Source organism: Myiozetetes cayanensis, unplaced genomic scaffold (genome assembly GCF_022539395.1).
Source record: "Myiozetetes cayanensis isolate MyiCay16 unplaced genomic scaffold, myiCay2020 scf17, whole genome shotgun sequence".
Classification (NCBI taxonomy): Eukaryota; Metazoa; Chordata; class Aves; order Passeriformes; family Tyrannidae; genus Myiozetetes; species Myiozetetes cayanensis.
This window is the reverse complement of record NW_026087378.1, coordinates 5,697,100-5,706,385: the sequence shown is the minus strand read 5'-3', so window position 1 is coordinate 5,706,385 and position 9,286 is coordinate 5,697,100.

The following is a 9,286-nucleotide window of genomic DNA, read 5'->3' as shown; positions in this document are numbered from 1 at the left end:
TGCACTGGCACAAGGCTGTGGGGAGCCAGTCCAGGGATCTGCTCCAGGTTGAAAATAATTCTGTTTTTCCGGAACAGTCTGACACTGGCTGCATTTGCCAGGCTGGCTCTCAGCTCAAAGCTTCAATGCCAGTGCTGGCACAAGGCAAGAGGCACCATTATTTTTGGCAAGAGTGACTGCTTTAAGTGTTTGCACGCAACCCTCAGAAAGTTGTCATCCCTTGGAGTTGCAGCCAGCACAGACGATGCCTTTTTGCATCAGCAAAGATATGAGCAGCCATCCCATGTCTGCCCCAGAGCCTGGAATTTCATCTCCAGTGCTGCTGCAGGAGGACAGCAGAGACAGGCAAGGCTGGGATGAGCCTCCCCCACCTATGCCAAAACCTTGTCCTTGACCAAATTGTGTCTCCAGACAGATTCCATCATCCAGAGCCATGGAGCATCGTGGCCTTGCTCATCCTCAGGCAGGGAAGGGACTCTGTGGGCCCTGGAGCTGGGGCGTGGCTTTGGGACAAAGCTTGGATCAGGGTTGGGACACGGGGACAAATCTCATTCTCCCAGTGCTTGAATTGAACCAAAGGTGTCTGTGTCCAGGGAGAAGGTGTCCATGAGCTAACAGTACCATTTCCGAGCTTGAAGGAAGTTTGAGGGTAATTCTGCAGTCTGGGACATTCTTGGTGTTTGGAGAGAGGGGGTTTTTTTATGTACTGCGGGAAAAGGGGGATTTTCAAGTAATTTCGATGATTCACAGGAAATGTTGTTAGTGCACAGCTGAAGCTCTACCAGTGAACTTGTTCCCTGGAAGACTCTTTCCTGCAGAGTGTGTGAAGCTGAGATCCAAACTTTTCAGTGATGTCAGACTTGAAATCACTTTGGGTGCTTGAGTGGATGCACTGGGAGGTGAGGTAAGAGAGTCTGAAGAAGCCACGGGCCAAAAAAAGATGTAAATGGCAGCACAGCTGATTCACTGCATGTCAAGTGCTGTAGATAAGTCTGCAGCAGCAGTTTCTCTGGTGCTTTTGAATTAATTACCCTGCTGGTGCAGAGTTCTGGTATTTGGCATCCAAGGCACATTTCCTCTGTGACTGCTTAAATCAGTCAGGTTCAAATCACTGAGGTGAGTCTGCTCTTACACAAAGTAATTCAGCTTGTGGATGACAGCTGATACACCTGGGAGTAAATCTTCCTCCTAAGTATAATTTCTTGAACCATTTCAGGGAACATGGGTTTTATACATGTAATGTGCCGTGGTTTAGGATGTCAGGGAGGACAGAAGGGAAAAAAGCAGCTGGTGCAGAGTGTCTGCTGTAGCAGCAGAACAAGAGCCTGGAGTGCAGGATGTGGCCAGCTGGGTCCTGTCTGTCCAATGCAGGCTTTGGCTGTGCTGGGTGGACATTGCTGCTCTCCAGTGGCAAGAGCCAGCTGAGCACAGTCTGCCCCAGAGAGCCCATCACCCTCTTCTCGGATTGCTCTGAATTTCTTGAGACACTGGGGGAGAAATGACTTGGAGCTGGAGCAGAGGCCGCTTCTGCTGTCTCCCAAGCCCCTTCACAGCAGGGATGCTCCCTCTACTTCCCACCTCCTGAATCTCAAAGCACTCAGAGGCTGCCCCAGGGTGAGGATCAGCAGTCCAGCAGATTGCAGATGAGGGACCCAATCAAGCACTGCTGAGGCCAGTGATGTTATCACTGACAGCACTTCATGCTGTGGCTTTTATCAGCACCTCCTCAGGGGTCATGGAGTGAGTCCTGTGGAGTCAGGAATTACAGCCCTTCCAGTTTTTTTAAAGCAAGTTTCCTCCTCCCAAGATTGGAAAGAAAAAACTCTTTGAGACCACCCCTGAGAGCCTGGAGAGCACAGCACAGCTGAAAGGAGCCCCTTCCCTCACAGGAGCTGGTTTGTAAATGTCCCTGTGATTTTTTTAAACATGATATTTCCTAATTCATCCTCTTGATTTCTAAATCCTGGGGTAGAGTCACAGAAGACAAGCTCTGCTGGATGCTGTGTGCTGGCCTACCTCCCAGAAGCCTTGCACAAGGTCATGGCATTGGGAAGCTACTGGACAAAGTATTCCAGCACTTGGACTCTGGCTGGACCACCTGATTCCAGACAAATTGTGTTTGGAAACCTGGGGCTTCAGCCCCTTTGTAAGCATGTCCTCCCAGGGGTAAGATCCACTTGTATCTTGCCCCTTCCAACCTGCAGGCCTAAATATCTTCTCTACTCAATGGATCAGCTTTTCCTGTCATTGAAAAGCTGGTAGTTGTTGAGATTTAAAAAAAACCCACAACACAATGGGCTGAGAGATGCTGTTTGATTATGCCTGAATGTTTTCTCTCCCCTCCTCCAAAGATCATCACGAGCTCCGGTTCATCAGCGCTTGGGAAAAGCACAGGGAGGAAAGTGCCAGATAAGGGGAAAGGCTCATCACATGTTATTGTTACCACAGCACTGGAAATATCACTATCAATCACAATCAATCAGCCCTTGGTGCACAAGGCCCTGCCCCATGTCCCCTCTGGAGCAGCAGTCACCACACGTGGGTCCCACTCCATCGCCTCAGGAACAGAGCGAGCAGATGAAAAGGGTACAGGCTGTCCTGGTTGGGTGCACTTGAGAATGAGCTCTGTCAAGGGCTCCTTCACTGATGGGCCTTCAGCTAATTTTACCAGTGATCAGCAGCTCAGCACAGCACAGGGGAGCCATGGTTTGCAGAAGCAGGAGTCCGTGTTGGACACAACAGCCAGTATTTAGGCAGACACAGGAATGGCTCTACGGGGTCTCATGGACGGCTCTAAGCTTGCAGTGCCCACACTCTGAACCAGACAGGGACACTCCAACTTCAGCCCCAGAGCTGGGTGGCAGTGAGACCCTGTGGGGACAGCTGAGCTGGGGCGTGGTGACACAAGGCAGCTTGTGATCACGGTGCTTTCTGGCAGCAGACTGAGTTGCTCCTGTTGCTCAGAGGCACAGCAACAGCCATTTGAGCACCCTGGGAAGAAGCTGGATGCCCTGAAGAGTAGGGTGCTTCACCGACACCCATGATGCAAATTTGGGAGCAGCAGCAGCTAGGGACAAGCCTCCCTTCTCCCCTGCACTGACTGTAGCTCCAGCACACATGGCACAAGCTCCCTCTGCAGAGTCTTCTGCTGAAGGGGAATGGGTCCTGGCAGGGACTGGTCCCTGCTACTGAACTGGAGGGCAGCTCCAACAACCCAGGATCAGATGCAGCTGCAGAGCAGATTCATGATGGGAGCACAGGTCTGCTGGTCACTGCCCTGTGCCTGCTCTTGCTGGCTCTGAAGCTGGGTGAAAATACAGGTATTGTTATTTGTCTCTGTGTGAGGCTCCTGTTGCAGAGCTCTCATACCCGTGCTCCTTTCTCAGCCACCTCCTTTGGCCCTGGGTGGTGGTGACTGATGCCTGGCACAGGAATGTCACACAGCAAGGACACCTCACCCTGATTACAGGTCCAAATCCCATTAGTACCTGGGGAGCAGATCAAATCTCATGTGACTCAGGCACGAGGCTCATCACCTCTCTCCTAAGGGAGGAATTTCCCATGATGTCCCAAGGTCAGAGCAGGGGAGGATGTGTAGAGGCTGAGCAGTGGCTCTCCACAGCAAACCTGTGTTACCCAGGCTGATAGAGCTGGACCTCAGGTCTGGGATCCAATCTGCCACCTGAGACAGGCTGTTTTTCACTTTAAAGCTTCTCGAGAGAATTCAGATGTGTGGGACCTGCCTCCCCTCTGTAGGGAGACCAAAAAAGGTCTGAGGCCAGTGAGGAAGAAAGGAGTAGTTTACGTTCACACAAGGGTGGACCTGTTGCAGCCACGGGGTGCAGCAGCTGGCAGCACCCCTCAGGTGAGGAAGTGGTATGCCATGTTCCCAGGAAGCTCCTGGTCTGTGGTTCTTTCTTAGGATAACACATAAGAGCCACGTGGCAGCTCATTACTCTGGCCAATACTCTGGCCAGGCCAATACTCTGGCTCCTGCTGTGGCCCACGGCAGATGTTTACAGAGGCACAGAGTAAAGGCACAGGAAGGCTTCCCAAGAACAGTCCCTGAGCTCCCCCCAGTTCCCCAGCCTTAGGGAAGAGGTGGTGGTTCTTTGTGTTTAACAACCCAAAGGATTTTTCTTCCATGAATTCATCCAGTTCCTGTTTAAATGCCTTGCATCTGTCACATCCTGTGGCGAGGAGCTCCACGGTTTAACTATACACTGCACCAAGAACCACTTCCTTCTCCTGGTTTCAAACTTCCCTCCAGGTAGTTTCATTTGGAGCTTGTACTCCTCTGCTGGGAGAGATGGTGAGTAATCACCCCTCCATGCCCTCACATGCCTCCCAAGACAGCGCAGATCTGTATCACACACACCCATCACCGTCATCCCTTCTCCTGGCCATGATGCTATTCCTCGCACAGAGTCTTCTCCAGAGCTTGGGGAATTCCTGCTTCCCTTCTCTGAGCCTCTTCCATATATCCCCCTGGAGACAAGGCAATGGGGAGAGCTGGACACAGCACCCTTAGTGTGGGCACATCACTGGCTCACACGGTGGCAATGTTTCCTTTCTCATTCTCTGTTTCTTTCCAACTCACTTCCTTTTTTTTTTTTTTTTTTCCTGCCTTCTCTGCCCCAGATGATTGGGAAACGCCATTCAGCGTGACCCCCAGTATCCCTTCCTGGGAGGAGACACACCAGTCAGAGCCCATCACTGGGCTACCAGTGTTAGCACTGGTTTGTGTTTGGTCTGCCTTTGCCTGAGTTTCCTTGGCTGCCCGTCCCACCACACAGGGATGCAGACAGACCCAGCAGCTCCTTGCAGCCTGCCCTTGCCTGCTGTGCTCTAAAGAGCTCAGTGCTGGTGGCAAACATGGTACTTTTGACCCTTTTCCAGATAATCTGTGGGCACACTCAATGGTTCCCCACGGGTAACATCCCTTTGCTGTGAAAACAAACCCTTTACTTCAGTCCTTCCTTTCCTGCCTGTAACAACTGCTCTGTCTGGCAGGTCTTTCCTCTTTTTCTCCTGAACAACACCATGTCCCCAAGGGGTTGTGGTGGGAGGCCTGGCCGGACATGTCACAAAACAGGTTTCCTTCCCCTCATCCTTGCAGGATGGCCCTGTGATCCCCCTCGGCCAAGAGCAGGACCCAGGCTTGGCAGAGAGGTCTCTGACTGGAAGATGTCAAGGCTGGTGACTCTCACTGTAAGGGCCTGGGGAGGAGACCTGGAGCTGGGGTGTAGGCTGGTGAGTCAGGGCGGGTGGAAGAGCTGGAGCTGGAATCTCATTAATAATGGAAACACATTAATAATGGAGACGTCCCTCTGACGCTGCAGTCATCCTGTGGCTGGAGGGAAGAAGGCGAAGCAATGGCTGCTGACACACAGAGGAGCTCTGCTTTCAGCAGAAGCAGTTGACAGGCAGAGCACACCTTGGTCAGGTGCTGCCACTTTGGCAGGAAGCCCCGTGTTGCCAGAGCTGGGATAACCCAACAGGTACAGGGGGTACTGAGCTATGTGGGGTCCCTGGCACCCAGGCTGAGCTGCCACACCTCGGTGCCACCTGCAATTCCTGGCCATCATTTTATATCACACGGAATGAACTGCTGGGTTTTTTCCACAACAAACTGGTCCCCAGTGAAACATCCTCCTTGCTAAGATGTGAGGTGGTGGGTAGTGGAGGACATGTGGGCAACACCATAAGCGGGCCCCTGCAGCCTTTCTGCTGCTGCTGGGGCTCCAGGGACCTCCACACCTCTCCTTCTACCTCAGCCTCTTTTCATCTCTTATGGGTTTGTTTAGCTTCATCTCTCTGTCTTCTCAGCCTTGGCATCTGGCAGGCCCACCAGGGACCTTTATTAATGCCAGGCAGCTGCCCACTCCCTGCTCTCCGAAGCCTCCAGTGATTATTTCTCCCAAAATGAAGGGGGACCTAGGAATTAGGCTGCTCCCCTGAAAAAGCTCTTAGCCACAGACCTGCCCAGCCTATTGCACAAAGCTCAGGGCTGCCCACCCCTGCCCTCCTTCCCAGCAGAACATGGAGCTGGTGACCTGCAAGGTCTTTGCTTCAGGTGTCCTCTGTGCTGTGAGACCCCTGGGATGGATTTTTGTCTTTAGTAGGGAATCAAGCACCCAATGATCCTCTCAAGGGGCAGCTGTTACCACCTCTGGTGGCAGAGACACAAGCCCTGTTGTGGCAGAGGCACTCCTGGGTCTGTTCGTGGAGTCAGGGATGGAGAGATTGCACATGGGCTGGCTTGGCATCTTGAAGGGGCTCTCGCCTCCCTCCCACCCTTCATTTCTCTCTCAAGCAAGAAAACTCAGCTCCTGCAACATCTCCCGTGCAGGCAGCACCTACCCTTGGAGGAATTTGCCTGGAGGAACGGGTGCTGGTGGGACTCCAATTCCAAAGGAGAAGGTGAATCTTGAGGGGATGTGCTTCTGCTCATCTTCTTGTGCCCTAACCTTGCTCAGGAGAGTGACTGCACCCGGGGGTGGGGTGTGGGCAGGGGGTGCCCTGAAGCCCAGCTGTGTGGGGTACCAGGGGGAGGAGGTGCTGCTCACGTGGAGCTCCAGCTCCGCGGGTGGGTGGTTGTGATGACGTGGCAGAAGCAGAAATTGTACAAAGTCAGGCAGGGAGAAAAATGTTGGTTTGATCAGTGGAAATGACTAAACAGCAGAAACCACCAGAATTTTCTGAACTCTTCTTACCTTTCTCGTGTCTCCTGTCCTCCTCACTGCAGGCAGACGGTACTTGGTGGGGTGGTGTGCCCGTGCTTTGGGCATTGAGCGTTGTCACTGGCACTGCCCCATGATGGGTGTTGGTGGCCCCATCTCGGGCTGGACTGTCCTGAAGACATTTGTTCTTCCTCTCAGAGCTGCGAGATGCTGCAGACACCTCTCTCTCTCCCTGCATCCTGGCCCAGATGCCCATGGACTGTGCACACCTCTGCATCCTGCTAATCCATGGCTTTCCAGGGCAGAGCAGGGCAGAGACAGGGACTAAGTGCCTGTCCTGCTCATGGGTTTGGAGACATCATCCCCCAGGAAAAGCTTGGTGTATGTTCTTGATGGGCAGGGATGGCAGATCATGCAGCCCATAGCCCTTATGAAACAGCCTGTTTGCTGACTGGGTAATGGTGCTCTCCAGCAAGCTTATCCTTCACCAGCAGAGACACCAGCAAGAAAAGCAGCCACCACTACCTCTTATTGAAAGAAAATACTAAATACCAGTACTGCTTGGTTAGCAGAGTGAGGGATGGCAAAGGGCTCTGACCAGAGCACTTCTCCACGTTGGTCCTGAGAGAACTGGCACCACTGTCGGGGCGGAAAGATGGATACCTTGGAATTTGGTGCCCTCACACCGGCCTCTGGCTTTCTCCTTGAGTTGTCATCACCATCAGCTGGCTCAGCTGGTAACAGGGACTTGGGACAGACAGGTGAAAAGCCCAGAGCCACCAGCCCTGGGAGAGAAATGGGGATCTTAGGATAGGAAAAGCAGAGTGGAGAGAGAAGGACCACAGAGGCTTTTGTACATGAAGCTTTAACCACTAAAACCACTAAATACACAAGACTTGGGCTGCTGTAGTCTCACAGAGGCCAAGAGTGGCTGAAGCCTCCTCCGTGAAGGAGGTCTGCACAGGGCCCATAAATAACCCTCTTGGAAATAAAGAGCTGACTCTTAATTTATTCTGCTTGGATCAAATCCTATCTGCTTATTTTTAGCCTGTGCTCTGCCTTGTGGTGCAGGCATGTGGCTGGAGCCTGCACCTCAGTCCAGACCCCTGGAGCTGACACCATTTCTACCTGCCTGGGAGCCCTCTCTGGGCACAGCCGTGGCCAAGTACGTGGATGGGATTATCCTGAGAAGGGATGCACAGCCCTCCTTCCCTCCCACGGGTGATTTAAGCACGTTAAATGGGAAGGGAAGAAGGAAGAGAAAAGAATGACATCTATGTGGTTTTTCTGGATTTGCTCATGCTGATGGCAAGCTCAGCAGAATGAAGGCCTTTCATTTCACAGGTTCTTTCCTCCTTTCCCACAGCTCAAAGTACCCTGCCTTGCACAGCACACACAAGCAGTGAGGTTGCAGGCAAAGTCCACTTCCAAGCCGGGCAGCGTGGGAGGAAGTTTTGTGATTAGGATGCACCTGCAAGCACATTCTTGAGCTCCTGTTTTTTTTCCCTGTGTTTTCATTTTCAGAATGAATGGCCGATAGTGGCGTGTGGTCACCAAGACCTTTCAAGACGGGAAAGAAATCCAAAGAACAGTAATAATGGAAAAGATTAAATGGAGGAAATGTAACTTTCCTGCGCCAACCTGCTGTTGGGAGAGGAACCCCCGCCTGCTGTTGTTATTCAGCAGAGCCTGAACTGCCGTGCTTTGCGTGGCTGGAGGCCGTGCTTATTTTCTGAGCAAGCCCTGTCTAACTCAAAGCTTATCTGGTGCGTTGCCACAGAGCCCCCTTATGGCTTTAGCTTTCATTCCAATGTTCCAGCCTGAACGTTAATGTTTGGAGTAGCAGGGAAAGTCCTTGTCAAGAGCAAAAGGCTTTCCTGGAGCCAGCAGAAGCTCGGGGGGAGATGTAAGGGGGCAATAACCACCTCCTAGGCACCTCCTGGTGCCTTCTGCCTGGATGGTTGCTGGGTAGCCACAAGTTCCTGCCTTCCATCTGCCTCTCTCTTCCTGAGGCTTTCACCTGAGGCTTCCAGCCTGTTTTGAGCTGGAGCCCAGAACCATCAGGTGTTTCTCCAGCCTCTGGACTGAGCCTGTGGTCAATCACACAAGGAGTGTCAGGGGGCATCTAGTCCCACCAGCCACATGGGGTTGATTTTTTCCTTAAGTACTGCCAGGAAAGGGCTGGCAGAGCACTCCTGCTGTGGCAATGGGTATGAGGAGGGCAGTGCTGTGGAGGTGGCTCACCCTTGCTCTGTGAGAAGCATCCTGTAAAAACAGTTTTGCAACCAGGTTGCACAAAGCTGGCTCTGTTGCAGGTGAAGCCAGTCCTGCCTCCCTCGGCGGCTGTGCGGTCCCACACATGATCCCACACATGGTCCCACTCCCTGCCATTGCTTGCCGGGTTTCGTGTTGGCAGCTCGGGGGCACATCCACAACGGAGCTGACGCCAAGACTGCCAGGGGACAGCGCACCCCGCTGGAACACTTTAGCTTGGCTTCGCCTGAGCACAACACCTCACGCTGGGACACAAACACTTGTGCTCAACCAGCCAGAGCCTATTTGCTTTCCTTGTGCAAGGAGAGCCAGGCCAGGGCAGCCAGCCC